This window comes from Neofelis nebulosa, chromosome 5 (genome assembly GCF_028018385.1).
Source record: "Neofelis nebulosa isolate mNeoNeb1 chromosome 5, mNeoNeb1.pri, whole genome shotgun sequence".
In the NCBI taxonomy this organism is placed as follows: Eukaryota; Metazoa; Chordata; class Mammalia; order Carnivora; family Felidae; genus Neofelis; species Neofelis nebulosa.
In genome coordinates, this window is record NC_080786.1 from 93,175,539 (window position 1) to 93,195,647 (window position 20,109).

At 41.2% G+C, this 20,109-nt stretch overlaps 1 protein-coding gene and 1 long non-coding RNA gene across 3 annotated transcripts in view; one reads left to right on the top strand and one right to left on the bottom strand.

Moving 5' to 3' along the window:
- The window catches only part of LRRC58 (leucine rich repeat containing 58), a 42,882-nt gene that overhangs the window by 21,168 nt on the left and 1,605 nt on the right, over positions 1-20,109 (top strand). The window lies entirely within an intron of this gene.
- LOC131512492 (uncharacterized) lies at positions 477-3,938 on the bottom strand. Of its 2 annotated transcripts, none has more exons than XR_009262155.1 (3): positions 2,109-3,360; positions 1,748-1,903; positions 477-1,048 (listed from the first exon to the last, which is right to left on the bottom strand). It is a non-coding gene; the product is annotated as an uncharacterized LOC131512492 (long non-coding RNA). The 2 variants fall into 2 exon arrangements; XR_009262154.1 differs by lacking the exon at positions 2,109-3,360 and adding an exon at positions 3,496-3,938 and having other exon boundaries at positions 478-1,048.

Here is a 20,109-nt window from a genome sequence, read left to right on the forward strand (position 1 = left end):
CAGTATTTTAATTTAATTGAACTTTTAAAAAATCTAAAATCCTTATAATGTTGGTATTTGCCTGATTACTTGCTGTACCACTGCTCATCTATTTGTTGAACTTTTTCAGTACATGAATACATACATTAAATTAAGCATGTATTAGCATTCACTCTCTGTGCTGGATGCAAAGGATAAAAGATGAATTAGACCAGGTACCTTTCTACCACAGTTCCTTCTGCTTCCACAGTCTTATCAGACTTATGGATGCATGTTCTAATAAGAAGTTGGTGAGCCCATTTTGCTGATGAAGGTCAGGTACTCCATTTCATTTAGTCCAGAATCAAACAATCTTAACACGAAGTAGTATAATACTAACAGCACACTAATATTACGGTACTTAGTATTGTTCTTTAATGCCATTATTTTGGTGGCCCTATAACACCTGACATTTTTCTAGATTCCAAAATTGGAAAGAATATTGTGGTTGGTTATGAGTTGAGGTAAGCAGAGTGGGTAGAAAAGACACATTCTTTGCAAAACAAAACAGGTAAATGTTTCAAATTTGCTGAGATGGAAAAAGCTTACCACTTCCCTGGTTAGTATATAGGAGGGCTTCTTGGTTAAGATAGGCTCAGAAATTGAAGGGCAGAAGAGAAAAAAACATTGGGTGTGTTAGGGTCAGGCGTAAGGCAGGGTAAAGATAGGAGTCAGAGGCTAAAAAATTTTAGCGGTCAAAGGCTTTATTTGGGAACTAAGGTCTCGCGGGCGAGGTTCCGTGACTCAGGGAGAGAGAGTGAGGAGTCAGGGAAGTCGCCCCCAGGTGTGGTGGGTGAGGTTTTTAAGCTGCAGCGGTTCCAGGTTTAGGTCCAGGTGGGCCTTTTTCGCATCAGGTCATGCTGTCGCTCGGTGATTGGTTGACCTCCAATTCGTTCTGGCACGCTACTAGGGGCTTTTCATTGGGTTGCGCTGGCAAGATGGCCGTCCCCTCTACTGTGGTTCCAAGGACATCCTAACATTCCAACCTCTTATTGGTGATAATGGGCGACGGATCTGATCTGGCTGCTTCCTGCGAGTGTAAGGGCGACGTCATGGTATGTGGGGTCTGAGGTTGGAATGCAGAAATATGGCCGGACCACCATCTGGTGAAATGCAACCTGGGAAACTTCATGAATTCGTTTTCGTACGAAACGGAGAAAACAAGGTAAGAGCATAAGTATTATACAGATAGCAACTAGTGGTGTGACTATGGTGAGGAGCCAAGTTAGGAGGGGTGATTGCCACTAGGAGGTTAGGGGGTCTGAGGATCCTGGGCGGGTGGATAGAGTTTTGTGGATTTCCTTTAGGTGTTCTATATTGGTTTCAACTAAGCCTGATTCATTGAGGTAGTAGCAACATTCCTCCCTCAGGAACAGGCATGTTCCCTCTTTTTCTGCTGTCAGGAGATCTAGGGCTTGTCGGTTTTGTAGAGTGACCTGTGCTAGGGAGTTGATATGCCTTTGTAAGGCAGATAGGGAGGTTGCTGAGGCTTCTAATTTATTGAGGATGTCTCGGCCCAACAGGGGGATGGGGTAGGAGGGGATGACTAGGAAGGAGTGGGAGAAGTGGAAGCCATCCAGGCAGCAGGTGAGTACTGGTGTGCATGGGGGAATGGAGAGGGTGCCATTTATGCCCATGACCGAAACAGAGGACGGCATGGTGGGGCCGGAATAGCTCGGCAGGACGGAATAGGTAGCCCCCGTGTCCAACAGAAAGGAGATGGACTTACCCGCTACCTGGAGTTTTACCCTGGGCTCAGCGTGGGTCACCGGAGTTACTGAGTCTGGGCCTCCTCAGTCATCATCCTCCATCTCCAGCAGTTGGAAGGCAGAGTCCAATCGGGGTGAAGCCTCGCCACGTGGGGGAGTTGCTAGTCTGTTGTCCCCTGGGTTAGGACAATCGGATTCCCAATGGCCCATTTGCTGGCACAATGGGCATGGACTGGTAGGCTTTTTGGGATAGGGACACTGATGAGACCAATGGCCTTCTTGGCCACATTTAAAGCTTTGCCCCGGAGGGGGCTGTGGTCCAGAGGGCTTTATTGTGGCTGGCCTCAGGGCAGCTACCAAGGCTTGGGTCTGTAATTGTACCTTTTGTTAGAGACAGGCCTATCGCCGTTGTTCTTGAGCTTCCTCTCGGCCATTAAAAACTTTAAAAGCCATCTTTACCAGGTCGGCCATGGGGGTTTGAGGACCATCTTCGGCCTTTTTTAGGTTTTTTTTTTTAATATCAGGGGCTGATTGGGAAATAAAGTAGGTGGCCAATACTGTGGCCCCGGTGGGGGTGGTAGGGTCTAATCTGGTATACTGGGTAAGTGCCTCTGTGAGCCGGCTAAGGAAGGCTGCGGGATTTTCACTGGCGTCCTGTATTATTTCTTGAAGTTTGTTAAAATTTACTGATTTGGTTGAGGTTGCCCTCATGCCTGCTAGTAGGCACGGGATCATCTGGTCCCGGCGCCGGTGACCATTGCCTGCATGTTGGTAGTTCCAATTGGGGTTGGCCGTCGGGACAGCATCGGCCCCTACAGGCATAGTGGGGTCGGTCATGTGAGTTTGGTCTGCATGTTCCCTGGCTGCAGCCTGGATGCACTCCCTCTCCTCAGGGGTGAGGGTAGAGGTGAGGATTACATAGATTTCATACCATGTGAGACTGTAGGCTTGGGCAAGCTATTAGAATTCCTTAATGTATTGGGTGGGGTCAGACAAGAATGACCCTAGCCGCTTTTCAATGGTGGACAAGTCTTGGAGGGAGAAGGGAACGTGAAGGCGAACCAGGCCTTCAGGTCTTGCCACCTCACGGAGAGGTAAGATGGCCGCTGGGGTCTGTTCGCTGGGAGGGGCCTGAGCACGAGTTCGGGATGATATGGGAGGCGAGGGCGGACGGCTGGAGGTTGGGAGTACGGAGGGGGGCGAGGGCTGGTGCGCGATGTGGCTAGATCCTCTAACGGGTCGAAGATCGGGGAAGTTGGTGAGGTGGGGTCGTCAGGGGGTTGTGGGTGGGCAAGGAGCATGCATGCAGAGGGGCAGGAGGAACATAGGTTGGGGTGAGACCTGAGGTCCCAAGAGGCCATGACGTAGGGTATTTCTATCCATTTTCCCGGCCGATGGCAGAAATTGTCCAGATGGGTTAAGATTTGGTATTGTAAAGACCCCTTGGGTGGCCATTGAGAATCATCTAATTTGTAGAGGCCAGACTACAGTGCAAAGGTGGATGAGTCGGTTACGACGAAGTTCACCTTGTAAGCCCAGGAGCCGGAAGTTTTTTAACAGACATTGAGGGGGAGGTAAGAGATCAAGGCGGTTTAGCCTCGTTATTCGCCATTGGCGTGGCAGGGCGAGGTGTCCCTCGCGCCGTAATAAGGGGCCTATTGGCGTGCGGGCCTTGCAGCATGCGGAGGAAAGGAGACTGACTTGCGAGATGTCTCTCGTGGGTGTCAGCCGTAGTTGGAGGAGGGAAGGAGGGGTCTGTCCTACTTACCGCCTCCTGTAGGCGCTTGAGAGTAGGGTGGTTGGCCTCTGGCTTGGCAAGGAGGGAGCTCAGCCAAGGGAGGCGAGCTACTACCTCTCCCCGGGTTTCGGCACCAAATGTTAGGGTCAGGTGTAAGGCAGGGTAAAGATAGGAGTCAGAGGCTAAAAAACTTTTAGCGGTCAAAGGCTTTATTTGGGAACTAAGGTCTCGGGCGAGGTTCCATGATTCAGGGAGAGAGAGAGGAGTCAGGGGAGTCGCCCCCAGGTGTGGTGGGGTGGGGTTTTTAAGCTGCAGCAGTTCCGGGTTTAGGTCCAGGTGGGCCTTTTTCGCATCAGGTCCTGCTGTCGCTCGGTGATTGGTTGACCTCCAATTCGTTCTGGCACGCTACTAGGGGCTTTTCATTGGGTTGCGCTGGCTGGCGAGATGGCCGTCCCCTCTACTGTGGTTCCAAGGACATCCTAACAGGGTGTAACTGACCTCTTTCCTGAAGAAAAATTTTCTTTAATGGCTTATAAACTGTAGATACTAAATAGGAAGGCAGAACATTTCTGGGGATAGTAACACTTGGACATGTCCTATCCACATCAGTCACTTCCAACTTCATGAGCAATTCAATTCCATCAACATTCTCTAGAATGTTAGAGCTAGAAGAAACTTTAAAGGAATGAAATGGACTCACTTGTTTGAGAGATGAAAAAAATTTAAGCAAAGAGAGACTTGTCCAGGAATCAAAATGTCTGAATCTTGAATCCAAGCCTCTGGATTCCCACTTCACTGCTACTCACTATAACATTCTCCTTTATCTAATACCGTATTCTATGACAGGATATCATAACACTATTGGTACTGAATTGTTACTTGCCAGCCACATTCAATGTGATGCTGCTGTACTACATCTCAGAGTATTCACAATTTTAGATCTGGTAGGAAACCATAGATAATAGTAAATATCTGGGAGCTTGTTACTGTTTACAAAGCACATTCAAGAACCTACCTTAATTAGTCCTCATGACACTTGGGGTAGGGTTAGATTTGGTGAAGTTTGTTGGTGTAGTTTCCCTTCTCTGAGTTTAAAATAAATAAATTGACATGGACTTGAGAAAGGAATCTAAATGTCAGCTTTACCATACCGGAATTGAGCTTCTTACATTCTCCCTGAATCGAATGTAACCAACCAGAATCACAGACTTCCCCTGCAAGGGGCTGTCTACCCCCGGATGGCATTCCACAAGGCTGAGCAGAACATGATCCAAAGGAGGTCAGGTCAAACATAAACCCTATAGTGCTGCCCAATAGAGAAAGCTGAAAAATTATCATCAGACTTGGGCCATCTAAGCAGATGAATTAGTCTTTCTCCCACAGGGAGGAAAAAGATGCTAGAAAGCTTTCTTCTGGGCAGCTGCTCTCAATTCTCATTGCACATTAGAACCACAATGGAACCTTTCAAAATATATAAATGCATGGACCCCATCTCCAGACCAGTTGAAACATGATCACTAGAGGCAGAGTCTAGGCATCAATAGTTGTGGAGGCTCCCAAGTTGTAGGTGACTTAGTTGCCCAGCAAGGGTGATAATTCTTTTTTTTTTTAATTTAAAAAAAAATTTTTTTTAACGCTTATTCATTCTTGAGACAGAGAGAGACAGAGCATGAATGGGGGAGGGGCAGAGAGAGAGGGAGACACAGAATCAGAAGCAGGCTCCAGGCTCTGAGCCATCAGCCCAGAGCCCGACGCGGGGCTTGAACTCACGGACCGTGAGATGGTGACCTGAGCTGAAGTCAGATGCTTAACCGACTGAGCCACCCAGACGCCCAAGGGTGATAATTCTTAAGTGAAAGTCCCCTCATGATGACTTGAGTTCAGTGGACTGGGGTTTTGATAGATGAAGAAAGGGGCCCAAAGTGAGATGCGCCCAAGTTCTCTTAGATAAATAGTGACAGAGCTGGGGCTAGAATCCATTTATTTTTTTAATATGTGTGTTTCTTTTAATTGAACACCTACTTTAGACCAGGCACTGACTGCTACTCTAATGGGGTTTTTTTTGTTTTTTGTTTTTTGTTTTTTGTTTTTTTTGTTTTTTTGTTTTGTTTTTTTTTTTTTTTTTTTTCTTCTCCCCGTCAGCCACTCTCTTTTCCGAACTGAAAGTGTTTTGAGGGTGTTTAAGATGGTATATTCAAGTGGATTGGCCATATTGAAGCCAACATCAACTACATCAGAGTGTCTGCTGAATCATGGAAAACAAAAGCAGCAAACAGATCAACTTCACAAGAAACATTCATGAAAGGATGACTTGGTCAAATATTTCAGGTTATAGCCACAAGGCAAGAGATAGCCTTCCCTTTCGGTGAGGAAAACCTTATCAAGTTGTGCTCTGGTTCTTTTGACCATTGATAAAGACATGGCTAACATCTTAAGCAGCAGTGAGGAGCAGACTGACATTACCAAGAAAGATAAGAAAATGTAGGCATCTGCCTACGGTCAATCCATAAACATAGATTCCATGATAGGAAATCAAGTTCAACTAAACTACACATTTTTATAAGCACTACACATAATTTCTACAACAGTTTGTTTTTGATCTAGCTATGAGGCTGTATGATTGTTTTACTACTTAAATCTGAATAATCATGCACTCTTAATACCTTTGTAAATAGAGAAGATTTAAATGGAAAAGCAAACCTGTTCATAAATGCCATGGAAACTCATGGAAAAGAAAATATTCCATGATGCCATGGAAACTCATGGAAAAGAAAATAAAAATATGTGAAATAAGTTTAACTTTGAAATTAAGCTTAGGTTACAGCCAAAAAGCTACAATTTTAGAATTTTGTCCTTATTGTTCATTTTAACCTCTTTCAAACTTGACAGTGGTCTCCAAGTTTCTTCCTTATTTTAAGTCTAATTTTATCTGTGCTCAGAACTCTTTCTATTTTTGTAGCTCTCAAATATTTGTAAGTTCTTGCATTATTCCCTATACCCTTTTTAGTCATCTCTAGTTAGGTCTTTTCATCTTTCCTTCTAGACTGGTGCACATACAGCCAGGGGCAGAGTTAGTAATAAGAACTTTACCCCTGAATCTGCAGTTAAAATTCTACCCTTTATAAAGCCTACAAGGGTCTGTTGTAGTGAGTAACATGTCAATGAGTCTCTCTGAAACAATCTTTTTCATTTCTGCTGAGGGCAGCATGTCATATAAAAAAGACGTGTGTAATTGACTAATGGATAAGAAGGAATTAGATGAATACCAGGTGTCTATGACTTAAACTGCAGTGTAATTATAATTAATTCTTAATTCTGGCTTGCTAGAGGAATTTCTCTCTAGTTCTAAGTGATCACAGAATCAGTGAGAGTTTGAGAAGTCATCATCACACCACTTTACACAAGAGGACAATTCAACTATCCGGGTGAGAACCTATCTTATTTTTAAGTACCTCAGAGAAGATTTTACTTCTTTAGCAATTGTGAAGCTTAACAATTGTCACTGGAGGAAGTATTTCCTAAGGTTCTTGTGATTTGTGCTAGCCAGATTAGATATGGAGACAAGTTTTAAATTATTTATATCAGCAGAGAGGTGCAACGACATTAGTAATACAAAGTATATGCAAGAGTGTGTGCACGCACATATGTGTGCATGCATGCACACATGTACATGCATGCTACTCATTATATTCCTTGTGTACCTTTGGCTCCAAAATGTTGCTTCTCCCTTCCTCTCATTACATCCTCTCTGTCCTTTCTCCCAATCCAAAATTCCTCCCATCACTCTAAAAACCAATGTACACAGGAGTCACACTTCTAATAAGTGTGCAAAACCTCTTAGGAAGAGGAAAATGAGAACACAACAGGATCACAGCTCTATGCAATGGAGACCTAAATCCAATAATATAAGAACTGGACATCAACCTGGTAAGTTGAGAAAAGAGAATTCTTCACAGTGAAGCCTTCAACCTTGACACTAAGCAGCACCCAGGCTAGTGTAGCTACAGGAGCTGAGGTATCTAGGAGGAGGAAAGAAGGACAAGATGCTTCCCAGCCACTCTTGGCTGATTATTTAATGGATGCCCCAGTAAGGAAGGATGGTGATTGATAACGTGAACCACAGTGAAGTTATATATGCATATTATTTGTAAGTTTGCATATTAATCATTGTAAACTTATCCCAAAGAGAAGATTCACTCTTTTACATATTTTTGTATATCCTTATGAACTCTCAGGTAATATAATCTCTTCAAGGTGCTGTTAAGGAGAGGAACTTAAGGGGTGCCTGGGTGGCTCAGTCTGACTGGCTCAGGTCACGATCTCACAGTTCATGAGTTTGAGCGCTGCACTGGACTCTGTGCTGACAGCTCAGAACCTGGAGCCTGCTTCAGATTCTGTGTCCCCTTCTCTCTCTCTCTTTCCCTCTCTGTCTCTCTCTCTCTCAAAAATAAATAAACATTAAAAATTGTTTTTTAAAAAGGAGAAGAACTTAAGTTAGGTCAGTAATTATTAATATTGAGATAAGCCCAAATCCTTGTACAATCCCGCATATTCCCACATACACATACACACACAGGTACCCATGCATATATACATATCTCCCCAGCCAAAGATTGAAGTTTGATCACTGAGCACAGAGAGCAAATTGTGCCTGTCACTTTCACCTGACCATGTGGCCCAGAGAGGAATAAATGAGCTGCTAGGTGATCCTGCAGGCAATACTGGGCTTATTGTGTGATAGGATTGATTTTTTTCTTCTCCTTTCAAAGATGCAGTGCCAAAGCCATCTTACAGTAAAGACCAAGAAGTGGATCTGACATAAAGCAGGTGTTTTTTTTTCTCAAATCAGAATTTGAAGGGATCTGTTTATCATTAATAATCCTATTACCCTGATGAGGGTGATTTTCCTTTGCATGCCCTTTAGCCCCAAATAGCTAACATTTCATCTCTTTACTTTATGCAACCATGAGCACCAGGGCAAGATTAGGCAATCACTCATATATGAACAGATCCAGAAATACAGACCCATGGGTGCACTCCTCATAAAATTAGACAGTTAGGAAGGTGGGAAGGTCATATTAGATGCAGACATTGATTTAAGGAAATCTCTTTGTACTAAAAACCAGTCTTCAAAAGATAGCTGCATCACTAAAGAGTTTGGGCACTGGTGTCTTGCTTTTCTTCCTTTTCTTCCTCTTCATTCTCCTATTTCTCCTCCCCCTCCTTTTCTTTCTCTTCTTTGTCCTTCTCCACCTTCATTATCATGATGATGTGTAGGTCACAGAATTAGACATGAAGGTCAAAGAGGTATTCATACCTTCTAAGGGCTTACTAAGTGCCTAAGGACTAGAACACCAAGAAGATGGCAGTTTGAGTACAGTTGCCTTCTCTTCAACTAGCAACTACAATCTTTTGTCAAATGGCAGCTAAGACCTATGGGTGTATGAATAAATGTGAGGCTGTGGGCACTGTATGAGTCCTGGAGAGGGAAAGATGCCAGGATTCCCCTCCCAAGACTACAAGACAGACCATCACTGGAAGTGCTCAGGACAAAAACAAACCAACATATCCAGGGAAAACTTGGCTTTCCAAGATCTTGTGGATCCTAAGGGTAAAGGTTGATTTCAGCCCCACATGGATGTATGGCTTTTTCCGGGTCCCCAAAAGACAAGAAGGAACTGAATGGTGAGCTATGTCTTCCCTGCCTCTGAGGCTGAGAGAATCAGACCAGGGAAAAAAGGGTATCTTCCTCCCTGCTTCAATAAAAGTCTTATGAATAGTTTGTCTCTACACAATGAGCTCAAAGAGAGGAAACCACTTTGCTTTCCACCATATCTATGACTGCTGCCTGTTAAGACACCACAAATATCCCTGAGCCCCACTGATTCAACAAAGGAAATAACAACATATCCAAAGAGACTCAATAGCAGACAGGAAGATCAACCGGAACAGACAGAACAAATACCAAGAAGATACAAGTGCAAGAAAAAAGAAAGACCTTTAGCACTAAGAAGAGAAAGGGGTGGGGGAGGGAGAGAAAGAGAGAAGAAAGGTGGGAACCAGAGTGGGGAGGAAAGGAATATGGGGGAGGCAATGGGAAATGGAAGAAAAAAAAAGAAAAGATTTTTAAAATAATACTGCATAAATGAAAGGAGAGAATGATCACTGTTGAGACCTAAATTAGTGGGCTAGAAGATCAAATGGAGAAAATATCTCGAAGCACAGAGCAAAAATAAAAAGTGACTGAAATCATCAGAGAGAAGACGGGAGACTTAAGGATAGATCCAAGAGACTTAGCATACAGTATAGGAAATGTGATTGGAGAAAAAGTACATATGAAGGAAAGACAATAATTAAACATATAAAAGGAGAAAATTTTCTTGGACCAAGAAATACCTAAGTCTACAGATGGAATGAGATCTGCAGGTTCCAAGCTGAACTGATGAACACACATACACACACACACACACTTAGGAATATACTGGTAAAATTTTTGAACTCTAAGGGGAAAAATTTTTTTACAAACTTCCACATAGAAAGTTGCCTTATTATAAAGAAAACAGAATCAGATCTCTTATCTGCATCACCAGCAGTCAGAAGTTAGTGGAATACTAACGTCTACAGATGTCTGACAGAAAAGGACTGCACCTCAAGAGCTCCATGACCAGCCAAGACATAATTCAGTCTCCACAGTGAAAGAAGATTGCAGATATGTAAGAAGACAGAGTAACACCTAGGTTTTCCCACTAAATACTTTAGAAGGGGCTCTAGTCAAATAATAGAGCCCAAGATGATAAGGAAGGAAATGGTAGTGAATAACAAAACTTAGAATAAATAGGTCAATATAAAGACAGATATAGATACATAGATAAAATACATATGTAGATAACCACAGGCTGAGCAATGTGTAAGTTGTTAAAAAAACAAAGACCAACCTTGAAAATTCCCTGTGCAGATAAAACCAGGTCAGTCATACAAAGTTTAATTTAGCTTATTTTGCAATGCTAACGTGACCTGGGTCATTTCTTGCTTGTGCCTCCAGAAATCATAAGCAATAGTTAAACTGTTTCCCAAGGTTGATCTGAGGTAACCACTGATCAATTCCCTATCATATAGGAAGATTCTAATATTATAACCAATTTCTGTGAAGAATAAACAGTCACTGCTTTCTTACTACATAAGCTGCTTCAGAACAATATACCTCTGAGTCTGAGTTCATATTTTGGCAAACTGTCTCTTTGGTGTATGTGCAATAAACTTCTACTATTATTTCAATGATTCATTGGTTTTACTTCTGTTATTTCTCAACTTTTGATAGGTGTATAATCCAAACAAAATAACAGCCAAATATATAAGGCAAAAAATTAGAAGAAATACAAGAAGAATTTGATAAAATGCATTTATAGTGATAGAGTTTAATACTTTATTTCAGAATTGGGCAAATCTGGTATATAACAAATATGGGATGACATACAAGTTGAATAATACAATCAATAAACTTGATGTAATAGTTCTGTATAGAGTCTAATATCCCTTAAACAACAAAACATTTTGGAGTACCCATAGAAAATTTACAAAAATCACTCATATTTGACCACAAAGAAAGAGTTAACAGATTCTAAAAACCACATTCTCTCATCTTAATTCAATAAAGTTGACAATAAATAATGTAAGGAAGACTAAAAACCATATACAGAGGAAATCAAAACAAAATTATAAATACAGTATTCATAAAGCAATGAAAAAGAGAACGCTTTTTACCAAAACCCAAACATCACAGTGGAAACTGTACTCTGAAGAAAATATATACCTTAAGTGATTTCATTATTAAAGAAAACATAAAAAATAAAGTTTGTTTTTATCTTAAGAAATTAGAAAAAAGAGCAACAAAGTAAAAAAAATTGGGAAGAGCGAATTAATCAAGATTAGAGTTAAAATGAAAGTAATAGAAAAGAGGTAGAAAGCACAAATAAATATAAAAGCCCTCCTTTGCAAAATATCTGACCTAATTAAGAAGAACTGTGCAAAAGTAGATAAAATTATGAATTCTGTAAAAGATGACAAGTACAGGAGAAATTAAAAGTATAATAAGAAAAACATATGGCAACAAACTGGAATCCTAAGGAAAATGGGTGATTTCCAAGTAAAAATACAGATTGCCAAAATCGATCCTGAAATAAGGAAAATATAAATAGGCCATTTAGCATAGAAACGATAGAAATGTTTAAAATGGTACTTAAAAACCTTGCATTGGAAAAGCCCACAGGATTACATGAGTTCATAGCTGAGTGTTAGTTGACCTTTAGAAATTTATGATGTTATTTAAATAGTCAAAGCCTAGAGAAAAAAAATGGGACTCTTCATTTAAAGAGAAAAAAATGAGACTATTCTTTAAAGCTTGATGTTGTTGACATAGGTGCAAATGATTATAAAATTCACATTATTTTATGTACCATTAAAAAGTACTTTCTTAGCTAGCACTTACAGTTTATATTTTAAGTGTATGGAAAGCACTGCTTTAGTCCTATTTTAAAGGACTATCTTCTATCAGTCTTGTGCATTCATAAAAAAAAAAAAAGGTCTTCATGCTCATACTCAAGGTCTTCTGAATCATTTTCAATTCAAAACTGTTGATCTTTGTTTTTTTCCACACAATATTGTCCTCCATACCATCAAAAGTATTGGCAATACTGCCTTTCCCAAAAGGAGGTCTATGAGTGTCTCTGGGTTTGTTTTTTATTTTTATTTTTTCCCAAATGCTGGTGTTCACATTCACAAGTTTAATGCCATGGCTTTTTAAAAAAAATTTTTTTAATGTTTATTTATTTTTGAGACAGAGAGAGTGTTAGTGGGGGTGGGCAGCAAAGAGAGGGAGACACAGAATGTGAAGCAGGCTCCAGCCTCTGAGCTGTCAGCACAGAGCCTGATGTAGGGCTTGAACTCACAAGCAGTGAGATCATGACCTGAGCTGAAGTAAGACACCCAACTGACTGAGCCATCCAGGCACCCCAGTGCCATAGCTTTCTTATGCCTGCTGCAGATGTCAGTGGAAGGTTTCAGACAAGTTCACACAGGCACAAGCACAGAAAATGACACCTATGTCATGACTTAGGCCTTGCCAACAGCAACTGTCAGTCACATCCTTATTTCTAAGATACTAAAATATGAAAAAACATACATCCCCAAATTGGTGAAAAAGAGTAGTACAAAACCAGAAAACTATACACTAATCTCACATATGGAATGTAGGTGAAAACATTATAGATAAGGTATTAGCAACTGGAATCCTTCAGTGTTTCAAAAGAATAATGATCAAACTCCAGACCCTCAATTCTGAGGAGATGTTGGGTAATTAACAGGAAGAGGAACTGAGTGAAGATAGTCAAGCCATGAGTAGCACAGTGCTGGTGTCACTTTTTTAGAAAAACAGTACTTGACCAGGGCTGGAAGTACAATCCTAGTTCAGTCATTTAGCATCCATGCAATTTGGATCAGTTCACGTCATTCTCTGGGTCTCAGTGTCCTCAAGTAAAGGTGGACATACCCAGGGTCCTTTCAGGCTCTGATGTTCTCAGCATCCATGGGTCTAGGACAGTGTCTCATCCACCAAGAATCCAGCCCGGGTTTTGCATGGAACTCTGTGCAAGTCAAACCCTTGGTTACTCAGGTAGAAAACTGGTCACACTGCCCAATAAATCCTCCTGCTCTTTAATTTCACACAACAGTGCAGAGTCTAATCACAACTCGGATGGAAATAAAAAATTACCAGGCTGCCCTCCTCAACTTATTCCAGACAAACATGCATGTCCTGGCTCCTTTCTGAACCCCCCATAAAAGACTCAGTAGGCCTCATGTGCAATAGGCTTCAATGAGAGTCACAAGACAAGGCATTGAATTTGTTTTTACTGCCTCCTCAGAGCTCTCCCACACACTCTCTCTTCCTGCAGCTCTTTATTTTCCTCTTGATACTTCTTATATTTAAAATAAATTTACATGTATTTGTTTACTTTTTTATTGTGGAAAAATATACATAACATAAAACTTGCCATTTTGACCATTTTCAAGTGTACAGTTCAGTAACATTAAGTACATTCACCTTGTTGTACAACCTATTTACTTAATTCTTCATTAAAAAAAAAATTACCATATGCCTTTAGAAACAAACTCAAATAGCACCTAAAGTTATCAAGTGAAATATAAGTCTCCCAGTCATTCATTTCAAAAGAAATAACTCTTAAGTTTCTTTTGGATCCTTCCAGAAACATTTTTAATTTGTATACCAGCACATTGTGCTGCCCCTTGCTTTTTTCAGTTAACAAAATATCTTGGAGCTGTTTTATGTCAATTCATACAGATCTTGTTTTAAATATGAGATTATGAGACAATTGATTTAATCAGTATCCTATTGATAGCATTGTGTTGTTTCTAGTTTTTGTTGCTGTTGTTTCTCTCACAACTGTTGGTTTTGCTATTACAAATAGTGCTGCAATAACCATCCTTATATATATAACTTGTCATTTATTACCTACTACACCTGTCATCTCAACTCCTAACTGTGGAATTGCAGGATCAAAGGGAATGTGCATGTAATTGGTTTATTTTTTTAAAGACTCTCTTCTTGGTAGAGTATAAACATGAAGTAGTTTTGTTTTACCAATTGTCGCTTTTTTTTATGTTTATTTATTTTGAGAGAGAGCGAGAGCATGTGCAAGCAGGGGAGGGGCAGAGAGAGAGGAAGGAGAGAGAATGCCAAGCAGGCTCCGTGCTGTCAGCACAGAGCCTGATGTGGGGCTTTATCCCACGAACTGTGAGGGGAAACCAAGAGTTGGATGCTTAACCAACTGAGCCACCCAGGTGCCCCTGACAATCATCACTTTTAATGATGTTATACTGAATACACTTCAGGATCTTAAGGGTGTCTTGAGAAAATTCCATACATTTCCAGTCCATTTAAAACTTCAAAGCTGATTCAAAGCTCTACCTTCCCTTGAGAGACCTAGGAGCTCCTTCAATAATAGAAATGGAATGGAGGCAAGGTAAAAGGCAAACGCCTCTTGACTTTAAATATCTTGGCTGTGCTGCTTCTCTGGTTAAGCCAGGCAGATAGTTGATGTTATTTGTGTGGCAGGCATCAAAATGTTGAGTTCTTTGAAGGGGTCTGGTGAAGCCTCCCTCTCTGCTGCATAGCTCCCCTGACAAAGATGATCTGGCTCCAGCTCAACCTTCTATTCATTCCCCACCTTAGCTTCTAATACAGGGCCACTGGGGTCCTTCACTCCACGACTATTGCTCTCCAAATAGGTAACCTTCTTGGATGGAGTACTGGCTAGATAATTCAAGCACAGATACTTTCTGTAGGATCCTCTCAATACGTAGGACAAACAAGTGTCCTTGCCACACTACATCATGGAAAGCCAGCTGCTATATGCTTTCTCCAATTCTTTTTCCCATATTAGGTAGGCACAGGGGAAAATAGACCTGTATATGCCTAAGCAGACCTCATTTGGAAATGAAATGTTTATCTCCCTTTCTTTCTGGTGTCCCTAATTTCTATTAATGATTCTCTTGGCATGCCCACTCACTTGGATTCGGGGAAGGGAAAGCACTCATCCTTCTGTCACCCAAGGAAAGGCAAAACCTCTCACCATGATCACTGTAGTCTATTATCAGAAGACCACTATTGACCATTTCTCCCATTCCTCCTGTCTTCTTAAATAGACTCAGAATGCTGTTGAGGTGGTTGTGGTGGTGGTGGTGGTGGTGCCACTTTTCCTTCCTTCCAGAAGCTCTACGGAGGTGTTTGACCCCATCTCAAAGTGATCAGTTGATGGTTCTCTGGAAAATGTATACATATCTAGTTTTTCTTACCTAGTGTCTTGTGGTGTCAACTTTCAGTTTTAAATGCGATTTATGAACAGAAGTCCCTCTCAATTTATTGTTACATTCATTTAGCAACTTACAAATTACTCTCTAAAAAGTAATGCCATCAACAGCATATGGGAATGCCTGGTTTGCCCAAGCTCTCCCTAACATTCCCTTAACATTTCTGAAGACAAAACTTTTTTTTTTTTTTTAATTTTTTTTCAACGTTTTTTATTTATTTTTGGGACAGAGAGAGACAGAGCATGACCGGGGGAGGGGCAGAGAGAGAGGGAGACACAGAATCGGAAACAGGCTCCAGGCTCCGAGCCATCAGCCCAGAGCCTGACGCGGGGCTCGAACTCACGGACCGCGAGATCGTGACCTGGCTGAAGTCGGACGCTTAACCGACTGCGCCACCCAGGCGCCCCAATGAAGACAAAACTTTTTAGCAAAACCAAACCTCACAACTTTCTTTGTCTTCTACAAAAGGAGGAAGAAAAAGAAGCCAGATTGGAAATGCAGAATACTGATCCCCCTGCTATCATATGAGTATTTCCTGTGTAGATGTTGGACTATTTTGTGTGGATTTGCTTGACCTCTAATAATTAGCTACAGAGTAATGTCTTAGTTCTGCCAGCCTGAGAGCAGGTACTACCAGAAGGCAGTGCACCTGTTGTGAACATAGGGCCTGCAGGGTAGAGGAGAAACCATGACTCCTTGAGGCCAATGTTGAGGTGCTTAGGGAAAGACCTCAAGGGGACTGTGTAATAAAAAATTTGGCTGGCCTTTGCCGCTGGGTCCTGGGAGGTAATCTCTAAATCCCTGGAATTTTTGGAGTAATAGGAGAGACTTTCTTATTCATGGTCAGTCCCTCAGACCATACGTGATAGTTTTTGTTAGCAAGGTGACTCATGATGGGCCCCTAGATCATTTATGCTAATGAGATGGCTCAGGATGGAGGCTAACTATGCCAGATGGTTGGGGTTTTAAGTGATGTGATATCAATTCAACTTCTAGAAAAGGGAGAGGTCTGGAGATTGAGTTCAGCTACATGGTAATGATTCAATCACGGCTATATAGTGAAATACCAGTTAAAACTCTGGACGCCAAAGCTCAAGTAAGCTTTCCTCTGCTGTGTGTATTATCACACATAGACGTGTTGTCCAGGAAGGCAATATGTCCTTGAGGATGATGGGAGCTTGAGATCTTCCCAACCTGCCCTACATGTCTCTTCTTTTGGCTGATTTTGCTTTGTATCCTTTTACTATAATAAAAACTATAAGTATAGCACTTTCTTGAATTCTCTAAGTCATCCTAGAATATTATCAAACCTGAGAGGATAGTGGGAATGCCAAAATTTGTAGCCATCAGGTTAAAAGTTGGCCTGAGCACCCCTGAACTTACAGCTGGTATCTAAAGTGAAGGCAGTCTTGTGGAGGACTATGCCATTAACCTGTAAAGTTTAGCCTAATTCTGGGTAGTTGGTGTCAGAACTCATTATAGGGAGGTAGAATCTAGGCAAAAGCTGGAAACTTGAAGTTCACTCACCCTTATTCTTGTGGAGAATCTATTTCCATGACACAAAGAATTAAAGAAATTAACTTCCATCAGTTCTTCTCTTCATTACTGAAGAGTCAAACATCCCTGTGGCTTAGCGAATAGATTGTCCACCTGCAATGTCCTGTCCTATCTCCACTCCAAAAACTTGGCCCAATGGGCTAATTCTGTAGGCCAAGGTAAGAGAATAGTAGGTTCATAAGGAACCATAAGTTATTCAACTTTGTGTCCCTCTCTGAGAACCTACAACAGTTCTTCCCTATGATAGTTACTCAAAATAATAATAGTAGTAATAATAATAACTTAATGAAACTCAGGAAGGTCCACATAGAGTGGCCAAAGGGCTTGAGAATAATACATTTTACGGGTTAAAAAAAGAATAGACCAGGCCAAAACAATTATGACTAAAAGGAGATGCGATAAAAGTTTATGAAATAATGAGGGTTTGGATGAGCTAACCAGAGAGTGCTTATTCTCTGTTAAATTTCACAGTATTTAAATCTTGAAGCAGGAAAATTTAATACAAGCACTATACACAGTGGGTAATGGACAAAGAAAACCCATTACTCAGAGAAATAGTGCAAGTTGAAAATAATCAAAAGGGCTTAGAGGAAACTCAAGAGGAATCAACCAAAATAGATTATTTCCTAAGAAAAAAATTAAAATTTTGAATATTTGGGGCACCTGAGTAGCTCAGTCAGTTAAGTGTCTGACTCTTGATCTTGACTCAGGTCATTATCTCACAGTTCATGAGTTCAAGCCCCATGTTGGGCTCTGCTCTGACAGAGTGGAGTGTGCTTGGGATTCTCTCTCTCTCTCTCTCTCTCTCTCTCTCTCTCTCTCTCTCTCTCCCTCCCTCCCTCCCTCCCTCCCTCCCTCTCTCTCTCCCTCCCCTCTCTATCTTTCTCTCTGTCCCTCTCTCACTTGTGCTCTCTCTCTCTGTCCTCTCTCAAATAAGTAAACTTTAAACAAAATTTAGAAGATTTATCATAACTTTCTGAGGTCATGGAGCAGAGCCAAGCATTCACATGATATGTGCTTAGGATTCACTCTAAAAGTAGAGCCCTCAGTCTAGTGGATATGGAGATGACTCAGTCACATCTCCCAAAAGGAGGGGACCCATTACATCAGATCCTGGCTTAGCCTATTTAGGATTCTCTGGGGCTCATTCAGTTGCCCAGTCATGCTGAACTCTGTGTCTTGCCCTCAGAAGTCAGTTTATATATCCCAGAAGAAATCTTTTCAGTCCTCCCTACTGAGTCCCTGACAAACTTCCATTTCAACTGTCACTCTCACATACTCTAGTGGGAAGGGATATGGGACAAATTTTGGCAATTTGTCATCATGTACTGAGGAATCCAGCCCCAGGCCAAAATCCTATGTGTGATATTTCAGACCCGATCATAAGAAGTTATAAGGCTTTGCCTGTCTGGCTACATAGGTAGAAGCTGCCTTCCCCACACCAGACTTGATGCATTGCCAAAGCATGGCAATTTTCTGGCAGAAGTCACAGTCAAGGACTCAGCCCTCTTTCTCCCCACCCAAACCAGCCATGCTCATGTACATATCTATATTCCTAACCAAAAAGCCTCCAGATAGAGCCCTCTTTATTGGGCTTGGTTGAGACACTTTACTCCACTTTGACTCCATACCTTTCCATTACTATCCCTTCCCTCCCTCTCCCTCCCCCTGGCCCACAGGTCCATAAAAAGGCGGGAGCCTTTTGTTCAGGTATTCTTGACAGTAAGATGATTCCCCTCATATGTACTGCATTCACCTGAAAAGCTTTTTAAATATGTTCATTAACAAGCTAAATGCCAAGCAATAAGAATTATGAAACTAAATTTTGGTGCATCTATAAAATGTTTCAATAGCTTTACAATAAACATCTCTAATTTTTATAATCATAAAAATATGTAAAAACATTTTAATACAATAAATTATATGTATATGTGAGAGTATTATATGCATAGCAAAAAGTCTGAAAGAATATTAAAACACTGACTGTGAGTGGTGCCTGGGTGATTCAGTCGGTTGTCTGACTCTTGATTCTGGCTGAGGTCATGATTTCATGGTTCGTGGGATCAAGTTCTGCATGGGGCTCTGCACTGAGAGTGTGGAGCCTGGTTGGGATTCTCTCTCTCTCCCTCTCTCTCTGCCCCTCCCCTGCTCACGTTCTCTTTCTCGCTCCCAAAATAAATAAATAAACTTTTAAAAAAATTGTTGATGGTTATTTCTGGGTGTTGTGAGTAGAGCTGATTTTTATTTTGCTATTTTTTCTATTCAATATTCTTTGAGATTTTTACAATAAATATATGATTTTATAATAAGAAAAACTTTTAAAACTGCTTTAATTTTAGGACTTTCAGTTTCATTCTTAATCCCAAATGCCCTGCCCAGGGCTTGCCTACAGCTCCAGGGTTCCCACCATGGAAATGCAGTGTTTCACAATCAGAGGCAGCTTAGTTAAAGGCAAAAAAGACAAAAAATCCCATTCACAAAAGACCACACATTTTATGATTTCATTCATAAGGAATCCCAGAATAGGGAAATCTCTAGAGAGAGAAAGTATATTAATGGTTTCTTCAGGTGAAGGGTTGGTGGGGAGGGGAAATGAGGACTAGGCGGTGATAGACAGCTAAAGAGTATGGGATTTCTTCCATTGTTTTTACTTATATATTTTCTTTTATGTTTTATACCATTTATGTTGGTGAGTATATACTATAGTGGTCTAAAGGAATTTTACATTTCAAGAAAGTTCAATAACTATCAGAGCCATGCTGCTTCATTATTCCCATTTCCCAGATAAGGAAACATGCTAGGGAGCAAGTAGTGTGTTGGTTGCACGGCTCACAAGTAGAGGCAAGAAGCCTCTCTGTTGCTGCAGCTCACCCTCTCTCTGCACGTGAACTTTAGTTGTGCTGGAGATGGGCTAGAAACGCTTTTTCTCTCAAGGGCCTCTTCATGATGGCCCCATCTTTAAAAAAAATTGTGGTAAAATGTACACAACAAAATTTACCACTTTAGCCATTTTTAAGTTATACGATTCTGTAGCATTAAGCACACTCACACTTTTGTGCATCCATCACCATCATCCCTCTCCAGAACTTTTTCATCTTCCCCAATTGAAACTCAATACCCATTAAACAATAACTCCTTATTCTTCTCTCCCTTTCCCACAACGCCTGGTAACCACCATTCTACTTCTGTCTCTATGAGTTTGAC